The following is a 22,291-nucleotide window of genomic DNA, read 5'->3' as shown; positions in this document are numbered from 1 at the left end:
AAAATTAGGTTACTGCAGCTGAGAAAGGACATTTTTGATGGCAGATTTTCTGTGTTTTACAACCACCATTGTAATTGTAATGACCCCCTTCATATAAATACTAAAAATCCGTGAACCCCCTGCCCCACCCCATGCTGAAACAATGCTTGGCTTTATCTTTCATTAGTGATATTCTCATAAGTTATTCTGGTTGAGTGCTATCCTCCGATAAAGCTCAAATTATTTAAAAAAATGTTACCAGGACAGACATGAAGTGCCCCTCTACTGTAGCTCCACCTGCCCAATGATCTTCAGTAGAGATGGGATTTATGGCTCTTTGAAGGGAGCCGGATCTTGAGGAGCCGTTCCTTTCAAAGAGCCATTCAAAAGACTGGCTCGTTCTCACAATATCTTACAAAATTTCACAATATATAAGAATGACAAACAATCAAAATATGTACCTATATAAAATTTATTATACAAGATAAAAAAAATTATAGGAAAAATATAGATAAAAAAGGATAAACCTGAGCAGTCAGTGCAAATTCTACTAAATGTTTTGGATAGAACTCACAGTATTTGTTTCCAAACAATTCTCTCTGTCCATAGATGCTTCACATGAATGGAGCGTTTTGGAATTCACACTTCTATGTCACACATGCTATTCATTTTATTTTCATTTTACTCAGGTGTACTACTTCTTATTTACTTATTTATTCATTTATTTATTAATTTACTTATTCATTCAGTCATTTTAAGCTGGAAGGGGGGTGGGGGGATTGGGCTCGGCGTGTGTGTGTATATGTGTGTGCGTGTGACTGTGTGAAAGATTTCATTGAGTGTTTTTATTCTTATATTTTTAATCATGTAAAGAACTTTGTGTTGCCTATGGCATGAAAAGCGCTTTATAAATAAAGTTTGATTTGATTTGATTTGAAAAAATTCGAAAAATGTGTATATACATTTGTATATAAAAAGAACGGTTCACAAATGAACGGCTCACAGCTGTGAATCGGTTCCCATCGTTCATTTAAAAGAGTCGTTCAAAAGAATCGATTCGTTCATGAACGTCACATCTCTATTAGTAACTAACTATGATCAGATCCCAGACCTCTCTATCATGGTTCAGCATCTTCCTGTAAAATTGTTTTTAAACACACAGATGCTCAGCAAATAGAGAGCAGTCACGTCACACTGGCAAAATTGATAAAAGTCCCTTTATTTTTATAATCAACCCACAGTTAAACTGTATTTTTATGTCTAGAATATATTCTCTAAATACCAAAACTATGGTGAAAGGTGTTATAAAGTCAGTATGACTGGCATACACAAATTGTCTGCTTGGCTGAAAGCTGCATTCTTCATGCAACAACCTTTGGAGTTATTCATGAGTGACATGAGTTGCTGAGCATTTTGATTGTTTAGTTTTATTCACTTTATATATTCTATTAATATATTCTTTATATATTGTCTGCAAGTCAATTAACAACTGTTGATGCAAAAATTAAGTCACAAATGGGGTTAAGAAATTCTTTTTTAATAAAAGGGTTTACAGGTTTGGACAGCAGTCAACCTTTAATTGATTTCTTTTTTTTTACATACAGTAATGATGCTTTTTACTGTTAGCTACCAGGCTGTGATGTATTTCTACAGTGTCTCATGCTTCTGAGATGGAAAAAGCAACTAACTTTTACTGGTACAAAATTGTTCCCAACACCCACATCCAACACATTGTATAGACAAATGTTCCAATTACTTTAATGTTTGTGTTTGCTTTAGGAATGCACATCTACAAAGACATGCTGATATTTAATAAGAATTATTTTTTAGCTTTCTCAGGTGTATTTGAAATTATCTCTACAACTTTGTTATAAAAAGTTTTGGCTCCATTTGAGATAATCTCGGCTTTTTGTGTGACTGCCTTTGCAGCCATTTGTGCTGCTTCCAGTGGTGTTTCTGCTCTTTCAGCTGCATTATACCCTATAAAACCACCTCCCACTGCTCCTACCGCTGCTGCTGCTGCAGCTGATCCTATTAATGCTTTTGTTGCTACTCCTCCTGCTGCTGCTGCACCTCCTCCTACTGCTGCTCCTACTACTCCTCCTGCTGCTCCTGCTGCTGCTGCTGCTCCTCCTCCTACTGCTGCTCCTACTGCTCCTCCTGCTGCTGCTGCTCCTCCTCCTACTGCTGCTCCTGCTGCTGCTACTCCTCCTACTGCTGCTGCTCCTCCTGCTGCTGCTGCTGCTCCTCCTACTGCTACTCCTACTGCTCCTCCTGCTGCTGCTCCTCCTGCTGCTGCTGCTCCTCCTCCTACTGCTACTCCTACTGCTCCTCCTGCTGTTCCTGCTGCTGCTACTCCTCCTACTGCTGCTGCTCCTCCTGCTGCTGCTCTTACTGCTCGTCCTGCTTTGAAAACTATTCCACCCATCACTACAACACCAAAAAATGCACCTAACAATACACCTGTTGCGATGGCTGCTAATTTGATTAAGAGTTTTTCAAAGAATTTAACTTTAGCCTGCTGTCTGATCTCATCTTCTGACAGGTTTCCTTGCAGCAGCCTAATGTGCTCTTCCTCTTCCTCTATTTCTTTCTCCACTAGTTGCAGCAAATCATTACTGTAGTATCTGCCATTATTTGCCGTCACCATTGTGCTTATGGTGTTAAGAAGCTCTTCTACCTGAAACCGGTTGCTCTTGTACTCATCCTCAGGTTTATTGTTCCAGTGTTTATTATCAATGATGTGGCACCGGTTGCCACATTTTTTCACCAGCTCACTTACAAGCTTGTTCTGATCAACAAGCTCATCAATTTGCTGCCCGTCAGGGAGCTGATCTCCATAAGTGAAGATCACTGCAGCATATTTTAGAGCTTCATCAGAGAGGTATTTGCTTATATGTTTGATGACAGCCTGCTCCTGTTCTGTGAACCTTTCCAGTTTAAACACAATGAGAAAAGCATGAGGCCCAGGAGCACATTCTGTGATGCACCTCACTATCTCAGACTTCAGATCAGGCTCAGACATGTCAGTGTCGAAGAACCCAGGAGTGTCAACCAAAGTGATGCTTCTTCCATTGATACTTTTAGTTTTAGCTACACACCTTTTGGTTTCTGAGTTAAAAGAATGGTTTACTGGGAACAGATTCTCTCCAAATATGGTGTTGGCCAAGCTGCTTTTCCCAGCTCCAGTTTTTCCAACAAGAACAATCCTCATATCCGAATCTGGAAGAGAAACATGTTTAAGAGTCAGTCATATATTTGTCTCTTGTTTATTTCCTCACACTATACAAATATATCTGTGTATGTTCTGTAATGTCACCTAAAATTAAGCTCCATCGTGCTAAGTGACACGTTACCCCAATTCCAAAACATAGAAACATTTAAGATATAAATAAAAGCACAAATCTCACAAGCCACTATTTTATTCACAGCAGAACATAGAAAACATTTTTGGTTTGATGTCAGCAAAACATCTCAAAAGAGACAGGGCAACTCTTACCACTGTGTAGTATTTTTTTATATTTTTATTTTTATTTTTTTACCAACAGTCAGCAACCCAGTTTATTCAATAACAAAATCCTGCATGTTTTCAATATAATGCCACCAGAGGGCCCAAATATGTCAAGCATCCAGTACTGACCTTTGACCATTTTCCTTGCACACAGAGATGTGTCCAACTTCCCTGAGTTGTTTGATGATTTATGCTCTAGAAGATATAAAATTCACAATTTTACTTTGAGGAACATGATTCTGCAACTGCTCCACAATTTATGGACATGTGTTTTTGCAGGTTTCTGAACGCCTACCCATCTGCTCTTTACATACCTAAACCCCAACTTATTTGATTTTGCATTCTGTTTTTATTTTCACTGTACTCACTATCCCAGCTTGTAAATGAAATTTTTTTACCCAGTGAAGTATTTCTACCTGAGAAACTCAAGTTTGTGCATGTGCAGAAAAGATCTGTAGAGTATTTGGTAAAAGGAAAATAAAGAAAAAGTAAAATGACAAAAACTAAACTATCTCTCTTATTTTATTAATCTTAGTATCTTATTCTTACTATCTTATTAATGATAATAATTTACTTTATAACTTAACAGTTTATACTGAAAAGAATGAGCAAATTGTTCTTTAATAATCAAACTTGACTAGATTTGTCTTTACAAACTAAAGAGCTTGTATAAGCTCTAGAAGTAAAAGATCTGGAAGACAAAAGAAGTGCATCATATTTTTGTTATATATAAAAAAGAAGGCAGGAAAGAAATATATGTCTTTTCAAATCAAATCAAATCAAACTTTATTTATAAAGCACATTTCATGCTTGGGCAACACAAAGTGCTTTACATGAAAAATCAATTCTTCCACATTAAAACTAAAAGAAACTGCATAACAGGGGAGAAAGAAGAAAGAAAAAAAAAAGAAATTACAGTTGCACGCAGGAACATGCATTTATATAGCATATACAACCCCCCCCCCTCGAACAACCCCCAGCCCATATTCGGCACGCGACTCTTTGATTTCTTTCTCTGTACTAAAAGTAGTATTAAACACTAAAAGTGATAACCAGCTGCTGTGAGGAAACAATATCATGGGGATCCATCCACACCAGGAGCCAGTCCACCCATGTCCTACAGAGGCCACCCATGTCCTACAGAGGCCACCATCACGACAACCACACCGATCAGGACAGACCGGGGCCAACACCACAGCCATAAGGCTGCAGTATAGGGCCCCAGCCACCCAGACAAGGGCGATCACCACAGCAACAACCCCCAAACTGAGCAGGCAGAGCCCCTGGCATGGAGGATCCCCATGAGGAAAACACTGGAGTAAAAATAAATATAAAATAACCTTAAGAAACAATAAGCTGAAAAAATTCTTGTAAAATCCAGCGAGTCCAGCATTAAGAGTCTGATTTAATAAAGTTTTTCATGTCATCAAGAGGGACTTTATACATGTAGTATAAATCCCTGCTTGATAGAGTAAAATTGCCCAGCACCAGACGGCAGCCAGACATTCATTCTGTTTGCAACGATGCTGGACAAGACAGGTATAAAAAAAAAAAAAAAAAAAAAAAAGAAACAATAAGCTAAGTAAGTAAATAAATAAATAAACAGATAACTAAAATAAATATAATTGAGTAAAATGACATGAAAATAAAATAAGATAAACAAATTTAAAAGGTTAAGATCAAATAAAAATTTGTTAAAAGCTAAGCTAAAAAGGTAGGTCTCTTTTTAAAAACATCAACAGTCTCTGCAGCCCTGAGGTTCTCCGGCAGGCCGTTCCACAGACGAGGGTCGTAACAATGGAAAGAGGCCTCACCGTATGTCTCTGTCCTCACCAAATGGAACAACTAATAGACCACTACCAGAGGACCTCAGGGTCCGCAAGGTTCATAATTTAAAAGCAAGTCGGATAACTAAGAGAGCCCAGACCATTAAGACATTTATAAACTACTAAAAGAACCTTAAAATCAATCCTGAAATGCACGGGGAGCCAATGCAGCGATTTTAAAACTGGTGTAATGTGTTCCCGCCCTTTGGTCCTCGTCAGAACTCGTGCCGCCGAGTTCTGAAGTAGCTGTAGGTTCGAAAGAGGCTTTTTGGGAAGACCAGAGAGCAGGGCATTACAGTAATCTAATCTACTGAAAATAAAAGCATGCATCAGCACCTCCGTGCTGGCAAGAGAGAGAAATGGGCGGACTCTGGCGATGTTTTTAAGATGATAAAATCCTGTCTTTGTGACATTTCTGATGTGTGGAATAAAATCAAGCTCAGAGTCGAAAAGAACACCCAGATTTCTCACACACTGAGAGGGATTAAAATTATGTAGTTTTGGTGAAATGATCTCTCTCTTGTCTTCAGGACCAATAATTAAAGCTTCAGCTTTGTCCTGATTGATTTTGATTGATGGTGAATTAGATTCAATTCTTATTATATTGCCAATGAGATTATTACTTTATATATATATATATATATATATATATATATATATATATATATATGTAAATGTGCTGAGGTTATTTTTATTTTATTTATTTACTTTTCATTTCCCAATCATTTTGTTTTAGAGTTTTGAGTTCAAAATATATTTTTAAGAATTATATGCATCAACTCACCTTCCATGATCCTCAGAATCGCTGTGTCCTCTCCCAATCTGCTCTGATTATGTCTTCTTTGCTCTTCCAGCCCTGTATGTCACAATGACTAGAAAGTTTAGTTTATTCCTTCTGTTTCAATGAATGCTCCACCTTTAAAATAAAGAGGTGGAGTCAAAACACGGAAGAAACCATTTCAAGGCAAGGCAAGTTTATTTGTATAGCACAATTGAACAACAGGATGATTCAAAGTACTTTAGAAGACAAAATCCTGCATGTTTTCAACATAATTCCACGAGAGGGCCCAAATATTTCAAGCATCCAATACTGACCTTTGACCGTTTCCCTTGTGCACAGAGGTGTGTCCAACAATCTTAATCGTTTGATGATTTATACTTTAGAAGATATAAAATTTACAATTTTACTATGAGGAACATTTTTCTTCCATTTAAATGGATTCATAATGAACCCTTAATGTAGTCAGCTTGAAAGTGACATACCCGTGGCATGTGTATCATGTGGTACAAATCACATCCATATATGCTTTTACCTTGCAAATGAGTGTTTGCAAATTAGAAATTATGACAGAGCTTGTAGTTCTAAGTGAAAAAAAAATTACCCAGTGAAATAAAATTGCAGTAAAATGACAAAAACTAATCTATCTTTCCAAAATTAAATAAATGCAATTCAAAATCTGTAAATACAATTTTTTTTAAAAGAAAATCTCTTTGAACCACAAAAATGGCTTAAATTAACTGAATTCAGGATCTTAATTTATTTTATAACTAAACAGTTTCTACTGAAAGGATCTGGAAGACAAAATAAGTACATAAATTCTTTATTATATTGAAAAAAGGAGGCAGGAGAGAAATTGATTGATGGTGAATTAGACTCAGTTCTTTTTATATATTACCAATAAGTTTAATTCTTATTATATATGTATATATATATATATATATACAAACACAGCTGGGAATATCATCCAGTCTGTTTTTAAAGATAACCGAAAGCATGAAGGCAGTTATTGTAAATCAAAAGAAAAAGTCTGACACCAGTTCTGTACATAATGTTGGACTTTGGACAGTGGTTCACTTGAACTCTCTATCAGATAAAAGAGACTTATTTAGTAAATAAGATTCATTTACTGAATCAAAATCTGTCGGTGCATTAATCCCGTTGTATTGATTAATGCACCGACAGATTATACATTACATTAAATACATTACAAAAACCTGTTTTTCAATTTTTGTAATCTAGGTCCTATATCATCTTATGCATTAGATTACATCAATGGTCTGGAATTGCTTATCACCATCAAAGTTGCTTTCATCTGTTAGTGTTTAGGTGAAAGATTGTCCAAAGTCCAATGTTAAGTACAGAACTGGTGTCAAATAAACTTTCGGTTTTGATTTACAATAACTGCCTTCATGCTTTCGGTTATCTCTAAAACTGACTGGGTGATACTCCCAGCTGATTTGCATATGAGAAAGCTGCTAGAAAAGAAAGTCAGCATATTCAAATTATTACATCAAAGCTGGATTAGCTGCTGTCACATTTGTAAAAAATATTTTAGACTGAGGGAAGCTATCTCTCTTATTCCTGGCTGTGGCAAAGCTTCTAGGTGAAGATTTTTTTTCTAAGACCAGGGAGAGTCCACCTTTATTCAAAATTAGGTTATTGAAGCTGAGAAAGGACATTTTTGATGGCAGATTTTCTGTGTTTTACAACCACCATTGTACTGGTAATGACCCCCTTCATACAAATACTAAAAATCCATGGACCCCCTGCCCCACCCCATGCTGAAACAATGCTTGGCTTTATCTTTCATTAGTGATATTCTTCCTTCCTTCATGCTTTTGGTTTTCGTTAAAATTGACCGGATGATGCTCCCCACCTGATTTGCTTATGATAAAGCTAAAGTCAACACATTAGTATTAATACACTTTAACTGGATTACCTACTGTCACATTTATACCAAACAGTTTGAGTGAGTGAGACTGATAAACAGATTAGCAACACTTTTCTTTTTAAACAGCAACAGTTAAATATTTCTTCATATATATTTATAAAATCAAATATTTATGAGAAAGAAGGATAAAATGTTCAGGATTTACTAATAGCTAAAAAGTCAGCAGGATGGATTTAAAGCTGTGAAGCTCCTTCCTTCTAAACACAGAAGGAACAATATGTGATGAATATCAGCATCAGGTGAACAGACAGAAAGCAGGATGAGAATCTCACAGCTTCTAGATGGTGAGGAGAGAGAAATATTCACAATATGCATAATAGCTTCCATCCGTGAACCTTTAGTGCTTCATTATCCAGATTTCTGGCCTTTTAATTCTCTAACTTTGCAATCTTAGCTTGACTGTTAAGCTTGACTTCTTGCACCCTCTGCTACTGGGAGTTTAGGAGTTCACATCTGGTTTCCCGGGTTTAGTATAGGGTCTGTAAATGTAACCATAAACATGTGTGGTATCCACACAATGTCCAGAATCTTAGGTAACAGCTCAGTAAAACCATTTCTATGTCCACTAAACACAGTTAGGACAACAAACCCTTAAAAGATCCAATGCAGGTAAGAGTATGTAAACACAAATTATGGCTCCCCGTGTCCACCCAACAACATGAACATGGACAAACAACGCCTCTTCTGAAAGTTCACATCTCACAGATTCCAAACCCGTATGTTTCATCTCACCATGACCCAGATTCACTACTGTAAACCAGAGGCCCAATTTATGTTTTATGTTTAGTAAAACAGTCAGAAAACATATCTTACCTTTGCTGTCTTTAAATGTGAATTAAATGAAAACTGCATTTATTAAAATAAATAAATAAATAAAAAGTTTCTCATTGTGATTTGGGAGCAGTTTCCTATCCAAAAATCATAATGTTCTGTAGGGGTTTTGACAAAGAGGAATGTTGGTTCTTCTTCTTCGTCTTTTTTAAGTTCCAGACAAAAAACGTCTCTTCATTTTAATAAACCTACTCCTATCCCGATTACCATAGATGCACCACTGCAGCAGGGCAGGGAGACATGCACTCTAATCCCGGATTAGTTGAGTTTACTAGAAATTTTAGTAGAAACCCGTTGCCTAACTAAATAATTCTCTTAATTGAGATTTTGTTTAGTTCTTTTGTTGAACTTTGTCATATACCTATTAACAATTTATACTAGAGATGTTACGTTCATGAACAAATCAATTATTTTGAACAACTCTTTTAAATGAACGATGGGAACCGAGTCACAGCAGTGAGCCGTTCATTTGTGAGCCATTCTTTTTATATACAAATTTTCCACACTGCCTTCATCACATTTGTGACATCATAAAACTCTGATGTCCAACATGCTCCATTCATGTGACGCATCTATGGGCAGAGAGTATTGTTCAGAAACAAATACTGTGAATTCTATCCAAAACACTAGAATTTGCACTGACTGCTCAAGATCTATCTTTATATATCTATCTATCTTTATCTTTATCTATATTTTTCCTATATTCTTTTTTTATCTTGTATAGTAGATTTTATATAGGTACATGTTTTGATTGTTTGTCATTCTTAAATAATGTGAAATTTTGTAAGATATTGTAATAACGAGCCAGTCTTTTGAATGGTTCTTGAAAGGAATGGTTCTTCAAGTTCTGGCTCCCTTCAAAGAGCCATAAATCCCATCTCTAATTTCTACACACATCTTTGCACAGCTCATGGGTCCAGAATCACAATAAGCAGTACTGAGGAGGTGACAATAAGATACATTAGTACCCACATCTCTTATAAACCATGATGTAACATGTTAACCTGTGTTGGCGGTGCCTTTGATTTACAGTACTGTCCGTTTCATGGTGCCAACTTTAAAATTCAAACAGGGCAGAACTTTCTAACATTGTCTAATTTAAACCATGGCACAGGAATTAAATCACATAACTCAAATTTATTGCACAGCAATTAAAAAGGGTTCAATTTCAGCTGAATCTGCTTTTCTCATGAGCCTTTGCGGTTCAGATATGTTGAGTTTTGAAAGTAGCCCCGCCCCTAATCATTATTATTACGCTGCAAAAATGTAGAAAATTATTTGAAGCAACTTATTTGTTTTATTAATGAGTGTTACGGCCCCTGCCGTTTCTGATACGCCGCTGGACCTGTCACTCCTGGAGACTGGAGGTGCGCCCGCTTGACTGCTCGGGATTGGCTGTCGGGACGAGGTTGACGAGGATGACGTGTCCCCCCCTTCTGCGCGATGCTCATTGGCTGCTGCTTCGGAGCGCCGGCAGCTGTTCTGCATTATCTCAAATTAGAGTGTGATTGTGTGTGTTTAAAAAGGAGGAATTACCATTCCTCAGGAGCGATTGTCACTAGGGCATCGTTCATAGGGTACCAACTTGTTAGCTGTGAACTTGGTGTGAGAGCTCGAACTTTGCTGTAGTATTGTGTGTGTCTTAAGCTATGAACGTCCAACAGAGCGGTTGGTTATTGTTTTGTTTTGACCAGGTTTAACCTGTTTGATTTTCGTAAGAGTTCTTTTGTTTGATAATTGTCCGGTAAAATAACAGGGACTTCTCAATAGGAGAAGTCCCCTCTTTTTGTTGGTAGTGGTTTTTGTTTGGAGAATTGGATCGTTTTGTTTTGTCATTATAGTTAAGTTTCCTTTCCATATTTTTGTTTTATAGGTAATATCGTTAAAGGCTATTTACTTTTGTTTCTTCCCTGAAAAAGGACACCTTTTGTTAAAGAGATTGTAAATAAATTCTTAAATTGAACCAATAGTTATTGGTTTTGTTGTGTTGCAGTTTCTTCCTACCCCTGGACTCAAAGTAAGCCGTAACATAATGGGGGCTCGTCCGGGATTTTTTTTGAATATTTAGGGGCTTTATAGTTTGTTTTGTGTCTGCAATTGCAGTTAATTGTTTTGTTTTGCACCTGTGAGCTGTACCGGAGGCAGTAAGGTAGCTCCGCGATGACTAAATTCAGATTGGAGGAGTTCCAGCTGAACCCTACGCTGGTTCAGTTAGAGCAGTGTCGCAAAGACGACTTGGCCGTGTTGGCTGATTTCTACGAAATACCTTTACCAAGGTATGTAAAGAAAAAAGAGATGAGAGAATTGGTACTGGCTGGTCTGGTGGAAAGAGAAGTGCTTGGTATGACAGCGAATGCTACTGGCGAGGCTGAATTGGCTCTTGATGTGGAGGGTCCTTCAGGAGCGAGGCCGCCTGACAAAACTGAGCAGGATGATCTGCTCGGGCCAGGTGGAATAGGGGAAGCTACACAGGTGGATGACAGACCGGTCACTCCTGTCACGCTGCCTCGGTTTGAGCCAGGGTTCACCGAGGACAGTCTTAGCTCCTCCCCGTTATCCGCTCGCCTGAAGCTCCGGCAATTCAGACTGCGTCTGGAAGCCGAGGAGAAGGCCCGAGAACGCCAAATGAGGCTTGAGATCAGGAGAATGGAGATTGAAGCCGATACCGCAGTACGCATTCGCCAGCTGGAGCTGGAAGCCGAATCCAAAGCTCAGGTAAGACCAGTCCCAGGTGATCCGGCTGGGTCCCTGAGTTTCTCTCCCTCTTCAAAACCGTTAGAAATGTCTAAATTCATTCCGTTCATACCAGAATTTAGAGAATCGGAAGTTGATTGTTATTTTTCAGCGTTTGAGCGCGTAGCAACTGCGCTACAGTGGCCGCGGGAATGCTGGCCTATCTTAATCCAGTGCAGACTCACAGGCAAAGCGCAAGAGGTGGTCTCTTCGCTCCCTCTGTTGGACACTCAGAACTATAGCACTGTAAAAGCAGCTGTATTAAAGGCATATGAACTTGTACCAGAAGCATATCGCCAAAAATTTAGAACACACAGAAAAGATGTTACACGAACTCATGTGGAATTTGTGCGTGAGAAAAGTATGTTATTTGACAAGTGGTGTTCCTCCTGTGGAGTGGTCACATTCGAAGCACTTAGGGAACTTGTGTTATTGGAGGAATTTAAGAGGCAGCTTCCAGAAAGGTTGGTAGTTCACCTTAACGAACAACGAGTTGCAGATGTGTCTTCTGCTGCCACTTTTGCAGACGAGTATGCTTTAACGCATAAGATGGCTTTTCAGCCTATAACGAAAACAGAGACAATTAAATCAGATGGAAGAAAAACGTATCAGGTTTCGAAAACTAAATCACCGGAAGAAAGGGCATGTTTCTATTGTCATCAGACAGGACACTTGATTAGAGTCTGTCCAAGATTGGCTGCTAAAGGCAGTCCCTCCACTTCCTCATCAGCGGGAAAAGGAGTAGGGTTTATTAAAGGAACCGGTGACATGAAACGGTTGGAGCGCACACTGGATCCATGCTTCAAACCTTTTACCATGCCCGGATCCGTTTCTCTGACGGATACTTCCGCAGAAGAACAACAGATATTAGTACTGCGTGACACCGGGGCGTCCCAGACCCTGGTTCTCGCAGACGTGTTACCCTTTTCTGAGGACAGCTATGCTGGGTATAGCGTAATACTCCACGGAGTTGGTAAAGGATATGCACCGTGTCCGGTCCATTACGTTACTTTGAAAACTAAATTGATCTCAGGTCGATTTCCTGTTGCTGTGTGTGATGAGTTGCCCATTGACCATGTGTCTCTGCTTTTAGGGAATGACGTAGCTGGTGGGAAGGTAACTCCTGCTTTGGAGGTACTGGACCAACCCGATCCGGTACCGATAATGCCGACTTGTGTGGTAACACGAGCTCAGGCTCGAAAAAAGGAAATGACAAAATTTGAAGATATTGAACTTAGTAATAGTTGTTTGTTTCCTTCATTGGCAGATGGAGAACAATCGAGGGACACTGAAAGGGACACAGAGCACTCTGACGTGCAAGCTCAGAGGGCTCTGCCCACCCCTGTTGAGTCATCCCTCTCCATCACCCGTGGGATGTTGATTGAGGCGCAGGAGAAGGATCCTTCACTGCGCACTTGCTTCGGAAAGGTGGTGAGTCAGAGCGATAATAGCGACGGTCAAGTGGTCTTTTTCTTGGATGGTGGATTGCTGATGCGGCGATGGTGTCCGGTCGTTCTGGGGGAAGCTGAGTGGAATACGGAGACCCAAATTGTAATACCAGCTCCTTACAGGCAGAAAATTTTAAGTTTAGGCCATGATGACAACTGGTCTGGACATATGGGAGTTAACAAGACATACCAACGCGTATTAAAGCACTTCTTCTGGCCAGGATTAAAAGCGGATGTGGTTGCTTATATTCGCAGCTGTCATGTGTGTCAACTTATGGGAAAACCCAATCAGACGATACCAAAAGCGCCACTCCATCCAATACCTGTCATGGCCGAACCGTTTGAACGTCTAATACTAGACTGTGTAGGACCTTTACCGAGAACGAAATCGGGTAATGTATTTTTGTTGACTTTAATGTGCCCAACGACCCGATATCCGGAGGCAATTCCGCTGCGCCGGATCACGGCTCGTTCAATTGCGCGTGCTTTATTAAAGTTTTTCTCCACGTTTGGTCTCCCGAAGGAGGTCCAAACCGACCAGGGAAGTAACTTTATGTCCCGCATATTTAAGAAGACCCTTGTGGAACTACAGATTAAGCATATTACGTCCAGTGCCTACCATCCGGAAAGTCAGGGGGCACTAGAGAGATGGCATCAGACGATAAAGTCGATGCTACGAAAATATTGCCATCAGGAAACGAAAGATTGGGATGAAGGACTACCCTTCATATTGTTTGCATCTCGCGAAGTGCCGCAGGATTCGTTGGGGTTCAGCCCTTCCGAACTAGTCTTCGGTCATAAACTTAGGGGACCGCTAAAAGTAGTAAAAGAGAGTTTAATGGATTGCACGGCTCCGGCTAACAGAAATGTGTTAGATTATGTAACTTCGTTTCGGGAACGCTTACACCGCTCCCGTGAATTCGCAGCGAAGGCGTTGCAAAATGCACAAACCGAGATGAAACGCCGGTATGATAAGAAGACGACCTTACGTGAGTTTAAACCTGGAGATGACGTTCTAGTACTGCTCCCTGTGCATGGTGCAGCACTAGATGCCAAGTTTTCAGGACCCTACAAAGTAAAACATCGACTAAGTGAAACTGATTATGTTATTCATACACCTGATCGGAAGTGCAAAACTCGTGTATGTCATGTTAACATGCTTAAAGCTTATGTAACCCGCGAGAGTTTGAAAATTCAGAAGGGAACAGCCGAAACTGAAATTCCGGAAGCTGAAACGTCATTCGTGGCACTTACTTTGGTGGAACCATTAGAACCGGAAGACGTAATGCTGGACCGCGTTGAGTCGCGCTTAACTCCACGGCTGTCAAACTCAGAAGCATTGGCAGTTTTACCGTCTACGTTAGATTATTTGGCTGATTCTCAGAGGAATGACCTTATGTCCTTAGTGGATAATTTTCGTGGAATATTTAACGATGTTCCGTCGCAAACGCACATCATTCAACACGACATAAATGTAGGAGATTCCCGTCCGATTAAGCAGCATCCGTATAGGTGTAACCCTGGCAAGCGAGAGCAAATGCGCCAGGAGACGAATTATTTGTTGCAGCACGGATTCGCAAATCGCAGTTCCAGTCCTTGGAGCTCGCCGTGTATAGTTGAGTCAAAACCGGATGGTTCACCAAGGTTCATAACCGATTATAGAAAGGTGAATGCCATCACCGTTAATGACGCATATCCTCTACCGCGAGTAGATGATTGTGTTGACACGATTGGGACCGCTAAGTTTGTCAGCAAATTAGATTTGCTCAAAGGGTATTGGCAAGTCCCTCTCACTCCCCGTGCGTCACTAATTTCCGCTTTCGTCACACCCGACACCTTTCTGCAATATACTGTCATGGCATTTGGCATGTGTAATGCCCCTGCCACCTTCCAGCGCTTGGTTAACACTTTATTTTCGGATCTTCCCTTTTGCTCTGCCTATTTGGATGACGTGGTCATCTTTACAGAGACCTGGGAAGAACATGTAAAAGCGCTACAGATCATATTCTTCCGTTTAGAAAACGCAAATCTCACTTTGAACCTTGCTAAGTGCGAGTTCGGCCGTGCCACTGTCACCTATTTGGGTAGACAGGTCGGGCAAGGGGTTGTGCGCCCCGTTGAAGAAAAATTGAGAGCGATAAAAAGGTATCCCATTCCAGAAGATAGAAAGGCGTTGCGCCGTTTTCTGGGAATGGCAGGATATTATAGGAATTTCTGCAGGAACTACTCTTCTGTTGTCGGACCTCTGACGTCGTTAACTAGTCCTAAGCAACCGTACATCTGGACCCCAGATTGTCAACACGCGTTTGAAAGCGTCAAAGCTCTTCTTAAAAATGCTCCTGTATTAGCCGCCCCGAACCTAGGTAAACCATTTAAGCTGGATATAGACGCCAGTAATGGAGGAGCAGGCGCCGTACTCCTCCAGGCTGGTGAAGACGGGATTGATCACCCTGTCTGTTACTTCTCCCGCAAGTTCGGCCGTCATCAGTTGCATTACTCCACCATTGAAAAGGAGGCCTTGTCGTTGATGCTGGCTCTCCAGCACTTCCAAGCGTACGTGGGATCCTCTCCTGTGCCCATTCTAGTGTTTACGGACCACAACCCGTTAACCTTCCTCCACCGCATGTACAATCATAATCAGAGATTAATGCGGTGGGCTCTCATATTACAGGAATTCGACCTCGAGATTAGGCATAAGAAGGGCATGGACAATTTGTTTGCACATGCCTTGTCCCGTGTTTAGACTTACTGTGTGACTGTCTGTGTATTTGTGTTGTCGTTAACATTTTGTTGTTTTGTGAAGTGACATGTGTCCGGAAGGCCTCCCCATGATGTTTAGGAGAGTCTGTAACCAGACTTTTAAGGGTGGGGGTGTTACGGCCCCTGCCGTTTCTGATACGCCGCTGGACCTGTCACTCCTGGAGACTGGAGGTGCGCCCGCTTGACTGCTCGGGATTGGCTGTCGGGACGAGGTTGACGAGGATGACGTGTCCCCCCCTTCTGCGCGATGCTCATTGGCTGCTGCTTCGGAGCGCCGGCAGCTGTTCTGCATTATCTCAAATTAGAGTGTGATTGTGTGTGTTTAAAAAGGAGGAATTACCATTCCTCAGGAGCGATTGTCACTAGGGCATCGTTCATAGGGTACCAACTTGTTAGCTGTGAACTTGGTGTGAGAGCTCGAACTTTGCTGTAGTATTGTGTGTGTCTTAAGCTATGAACGTCCAACAGAGCGGTTGGTTATTGTTTTGTTTTGACCAGGTTTAACCTGTTTGATTTTCGTAAGAGTTCTTTTGTTTGATAATTGTCTGGTAAAATAACAGGGACTTCTCAATAGGAGAAGTCCCCTCTTTTTGTTGGTAGTGGTTTTTGTTTGGAGAATTGGATCGTTTTGTTTTGTCATTATAGTTAAGTTTCCTTTCCATATTTTTGTTTTATAGGTAATATCGTTAAAGGCTATTTACTTTTGTTTCTTCCCTGAAAAAGGACACCTTTTGTTAAAGAGATTGTAAATAAATTCTTAAATTGAACCAGTAGTTATTGGTTTTGTTGTGTTGCGGTTTCTTCCTACCCCTGGACTCAAAGTAAGCCGTAACAATGAGACACTGTTTATACAAAATAAATGATAATTAGTCACTACTAAAAGTTTATGTTCAAACAAAATCTAGGGTAAAGGCAGATTTATGTTTGCGCAGCATCTGCGTAACCGCCGTAGACTCTACATAGCTCCGCAGTTACTGGATGCGCACCTCTTCCAGACCTGACGTGCAACCCTGCTACACAGATACACAGATGGTTAAAAATGTGGGTACGTAGAACCGTAAAAAGTGGAATTAAGGTTGAGTAATATCAAATAACTAAGAACTGATATTCAATGAAAACACAGCACCAGTCAAAAGTTTGAGGTTTATAATCAAAAGAAAGAAAAACGCTCACTCCTCTGTCTTTATATTTATCTCACAAATCCCTAGAGTTAGAACAAATGGATAACCATTATCATTATATTCATTATCAGTTATAACCTAAACTGCTGTTCAAAACTGTATCTTGTATTAACATTACATTTGTCTTTCTATTCCATTTATCCTATACTAAATCAAAGTTTCTCTTACAGTTGTGTCTTTGTTCTTATTTTTTTTTTACTATACGCATAGGCTGTAATATGTGTACAAATGAGTTTGGCACAACCCAGAAAACTGAAATTGAAACCCATATTTTAATACCAACATCCAATCTTTAAGGTCAGATAAAACAAAATCAACAGATTTCAGGCAGTGAGCCGTCCTAAATATCTAAAGTAAATGTTCCAAACAAGAACATGTCAAGAGTTTGTATAATCTTTATTATGTTTACAGCCAGATGATTAACACAACAGTTGCTTCATCACTAACATCAAACGTAATTCATTCGGTCAGAGTTCGGTTTTAAAAGTTAACAAGACAAAATACCTTGACTTTACAATTAATAGATATGTTTGTGGGTTAACAGAATAAATTAAATCTAGTCGGGGGTGATCTAAAGGTGGTAATCATTGTATTTTAGGAATAAATTTGTTCTTACTGTCCTTCATTGTTAGAAGAATTTTAATGATGTACACTAAGCCAAAACTTGAAGCTTATTGTTTCAGATTCGTCTTCTTTGTTTTATTTTTGCTATGTGGTATTAAACATGTTTGTAATTTGCTGTGCAACCAGCTGAGAAACAGCCCTTGCTGTATTATTTACAGCCTCACTGCTTTGACAGCTTCACGGTGCCCAATAACACCTCCTATTGCTGTATCAACTTCTACTTCTACTGCTGCCACTCTCCCTATATCTGTGACTGTACCTTTCAATGCTGTGACAACTTTAGCAACCTTTGCAAGCACACCAAGCAGAGCTCCCAACAAAATTCCTGTTGTAATGCCTGTAGCTTGAGAAAATTGTAGACTACTGTATATTCTTTGATTTAATTCGGTGATGAGGACTAAATGTGTTCGGCCTCTACTAGAATTCTTCTCTCCACTGCTTCTAACATCTCATTGGTGTAGTAACCTCCATTGTTTTGGTTCATCATCTCTGTTATTGTGTTCAGCAGGTTTTCCACCTGCCGCTGGTTGTTTCTGTATTCATCCTGCTGGTTGTTTTTCCAGTATTTGTTATCAACCACATGGCAGCGACCTCCACATCTTTCCAGGAGATCACGCAGAGCTGCATTTTGAACAATAAACTCTTCAATCTGCTTTCTGTCGCGGAGCTGGTCACCATGATTGGAGACAACTACAGAATACCTGAAAGCTTCCTAGAAAAAGCTTGTCTGATTTCAGAAATAATCTCATTCTCCTGATCTGTGTATCGCTCCACTTTCAGTACAATTAAGAAAGCATGAGGGCCAGGAGAACACTCCGTGATGCACCTTGTTATGTTAGATCTCAGATGGTCCTCAGACGTGCGCTTGTCAAAGAACCCAGGAGTGTCGATCATTGTGATGTTTCTTCCATGAACCTCTCTGGTTGCCATCTGACACTGATCTGTTCCAGGGTTTGAAGTGTGATGGATCTCAAACACTCTCTCTCCAAATACAGTTTCAGCCAAGCTGCTTTTTCCAGCTCCAGTTTTTCCTAGAAGGACAATCTGCAAGTCTGGTGCTAGAAGACAACAGGGGTTAAAAATTAATAATTAATGCACATATTTAATGTGTTTTAGTTCTTCAGTAAGGCACATTGTGATATGTTAAAGCAATAATGCTACACTCAGTATGTAAATTGGTAGTAGTAGTACAGCAGCAACTGAATTCACCTCTACTTCTCTGGTTGCTCCTTTCATTTACCGTTGCTGTCTTTATGTTGTGAAATGTTTATTTTCACTAGTTAAGCTCATACAATTTCTTTTGAGTACATGTAACATGCTCTTATTTTGATATTCTTTGGACCGGAAGTATAGCATTTTTTTAGAGAAAAGAGTAAGTTGCTTCCGGTAGTAATGTTTCCGTAGAAGAAGAAACTAGCTGCTTTGTCCATCACGTAATTGTAAAAACGTGACAGTGTACGACTCAATAAACGTTCCTTTTGAGCTACCCAAAAGCCAAAAAATTAAAACAATTAGGCAAAATATTAATTCCACACAGTCAAACAAGAAAATTAGTCTGTGTCTAAAACCCGGAAATAATTCTGATGTCATGTCACAATTTAAAGTGGTTGATTTAAAAATCCTACAAGAAACAGTTTGGCATTTGAAATCAACAACATGCACTCTGGACATGATACCATCCGACTTTTTAAAAACAGTTTTTACCTCAGTAGAAAGTGATCTCCTACTGATAGTTAACAGCTCGCTGGCATCAGGCATTTTTCCCAAGTCACTAAAGATAGCTGCTATTAAGCCACTCCTAAAGAAAAGGACTCTAGACGCCTCTATAATGAACAACTATAGACCTGTCTCTAACCTCTCTTTTATTTCCAAGATTATTGAAAAAGTTGTATTTCACCAGCTTCATGACTTTTTAAATGAAAGTGGAAATCTTGATAAATTTCAGTCCGGCTTCCGACCTCATCACAGCACTGAAACAGCTCTGGTCAAAGTGTTAAATGACATTAGGTTGAATACCGATTCTGGTCAAGTATCAGTCCTGGTTCTGTTGGATCTCAGTGCTGCGTTTGATACTGTAGATCACAGAATCCTGTTGCACAGGCTGGAAAACTGGGTTGGACTTTCTGGAGTGGTTCTTAACTGGTTCAGGTCCTATTTAGAAGGCCGGAGTTATTTTGTTTCGATCGGCAACTATGAATCCGAGCGAGTGGCCATGACTTGTGGAGTCCCCCAGGGGTCAGTCCTTGGACCTCTTCTGTTCAACTTGTATATGCTCCCTTTGGGTAAAATATTACAAAACTATAGCATTAGTTATCAAAGTTATGCAGATGATACACAACTTTATGTGTCTCTGTCACCAGATGACTGCAGTCCAATAGACTTAATGTGTCAGTGTCTGGAGCAAATAAACACCTGGATGAGGGAGAATTTCCTACAATTAAATGAAGACAAAACTGAGATTATTCTGTTTGGTAGCAAAGAGAAGAGGGTCAGCATTGGCAAACACCTGGAGACTCGGGCTCTTAAAATTACCAACCAAGTTCGTAACCTGGGAGTGTTGATAGACTCAGATCTGACTTTCAGCAGCCATATCAAAGCTGTCACTAAGACAGCTTTTTACCAGCTCAGAAACATCAACAGAATTAAAAGTTTAGTCTCCCAGAAAGACCCGGAGAAACTCATCCATGCATTCATCTCCAGTAGACTGGATTACTGTAATGGTCTTTTAACAGGACTTCCTAAAAAGAGCATTAAACATCTGCAGCTCATCCAGAACGCTGCTGCTAGAGTTTTAACCAGGACTAAGAGATCTGAACACATCACACCAGTTTTAAAATCTTTACACTGGCTTCCAGTCAGTCACAGAATAGATTTTAAAACCCTTCTGATCATTTACAAATCCCAGAATGGTTTAGGCCCAGAATACATCTGTGATATGTTCAGAGAATATAAACCTAGCAGAGCTCTTAGATCCAAAGACTCTGGTCAACTAGTCCAGGCCAGAGTCCAGACTAAACATGGAGAAGCAGCATTTAGCTGTTATGCTGCAAACAAATGGAACAAACTGCCAGTGGAGATTAAACTTTCCCCAAATGTAGACATTTTTAAATCCAGGTTAAAAACTTTTCTTTTCTCATGCGCCTATGCATGAAATCTGCACGGTAACTTTTTTTAACTTATCTTGCTTTTAATCATTTTAATGTAATTTATTATTTTATTGTGATTATGTGTTGATTATGTGTTGATGCCTTTTACTATTTCTAAATATCTGTAATGTCTTTGTTTTATGTAAAGCACTTTGAATTGCCCTGTACATGAAATGTGCTATACAAATAAACTGCCTTGCCCTTGCCTTACCCTTGATCGTCATCATTGAACCTTCTTCGACATTAAACACTTTATGCCCATATTTTATTTTAATACACATACAGGATACAATCTGTTTGTTGTGTGTGGTTGTAGAAAAATACCAGATTGCATCCATTACATTTACATGAAGGGAAAGTGTAAAATGTAAGAAAGAAAAAGACAAAGTGAAAGACTTGATACTGATAAATGAAAGTTGAATTAATACCGATAATACATGATGTTTTTAGTCATTTATTACTTATCTGCCCCACGTCGGCCACACTAGAACTTAATGCTTTAAGAATAGAAAATCTTTGTCTTTAAGTTACAGATATGGGAGCCAATAACCATTAAGAAGTAAGCCAATAATATACTTAACAAAAATCTTAACACAACTTATTTGATTGGTCAGGTGTGATTGTGTAAACCATGGTAACCTGCCTTCAGCCCCACCCCCCTATCTGCCGTCTTTAAAATTACCAGCATTTAGCTGACCAGAGTGTAGGAGTAGTAGCCGGCTGTGAGATTGAGTGAGAATAAGAGAAGTGCTTGTTTTAAAGAGAGAAAGGGAGGAGAAGGAGGTGTTTATTAAGAAGTATGCCTTTTATTGACAAGATTTTCATCAAATGGAGGCAGGCAAATGAGGATGAAGTCATAGAAGATAACATGAAAGGTAAGCTGGAGGAGGCTACCCTTAGCCCTTCAACAGATTCTGAAGCTATCCACAGGAGCTGCAACTCACAGTGGATTGTGACCCAGCTTTGTATGGGACAGTCAATGAAAATGCTTGCACTATCCATTTTGAATTGTGGAGCTGCTGCCTTTTACAACAGGCCAATCAAATATCCAGCTTCAACCCATGATGGGGGCTTGGGCTGTAAAGTGTGCTCCCTCACAAATGAACTCATGTGCTGTCATCTCCCAAACGGGGGAAAAAAAAAGTCTCAAGACTGGATCACCTATTCAATTTCCACAGATGTTACTACCCCGTCTCACAATCCAGGGGATGGGGATCAATAACAAAACGAGCCGGACCAAACAAAAAGACACACTACCTTTCAAAAGTTTGGGGTCACTTCCCTATTGAATCCCATGGCAAAGTGACCCCAAACTTTTGAACGGTAGTGTATATACAATAATTTTATTACAAAACCCAGTTCAAAGTAAAAAATAGAACATAAGCTGTCCAGTAGTCGGTATATCTAGTCCAATTAACAACAACAATTACCAATTAAACAAAATGATAAACAATTTTCTTTACTTAAAAGAATATATTGTACAAACAAAAATCTTCTTACTACTAATGTTAATCCAAAAT

General features: G+C 39.6%; 1 protein-coding gene across 1 annotated transcript in view; it reads left to right on the top strand.

Annotated features, from left to right (window-relative positions):
* LOC121639986 (Fc receptor-like protein 5) overlaps positions 1 to 22,291 on the top strand; it is a 907,115-nt gene that overhangs the window by 402,183 nt on the left and 482,641 nt on the right. The gene's annotated exons all lie outside the window — the stretch shown is intronic.

The sequence above is a fragment of the Melanotaenia boesemani genome, chromosome 5, assembly GCF_017639745.1.
Source record: "Melanotaenia boesemani isolate fMelBoe1 chromosome 5, fMelBoe1.pri, whole genome shotgun sequence".
NCBI lineage: Eukaryota > Metazoa > Chordata > Actinopteri > Atheriniformes > Melanotaeniidae > Melanotaenia > Melanotaenia boesemani.
Note: the sequence above shows the minus strand (reverse complement) of the source record. Positions and strands in the feature narration are given on the sequence as shown.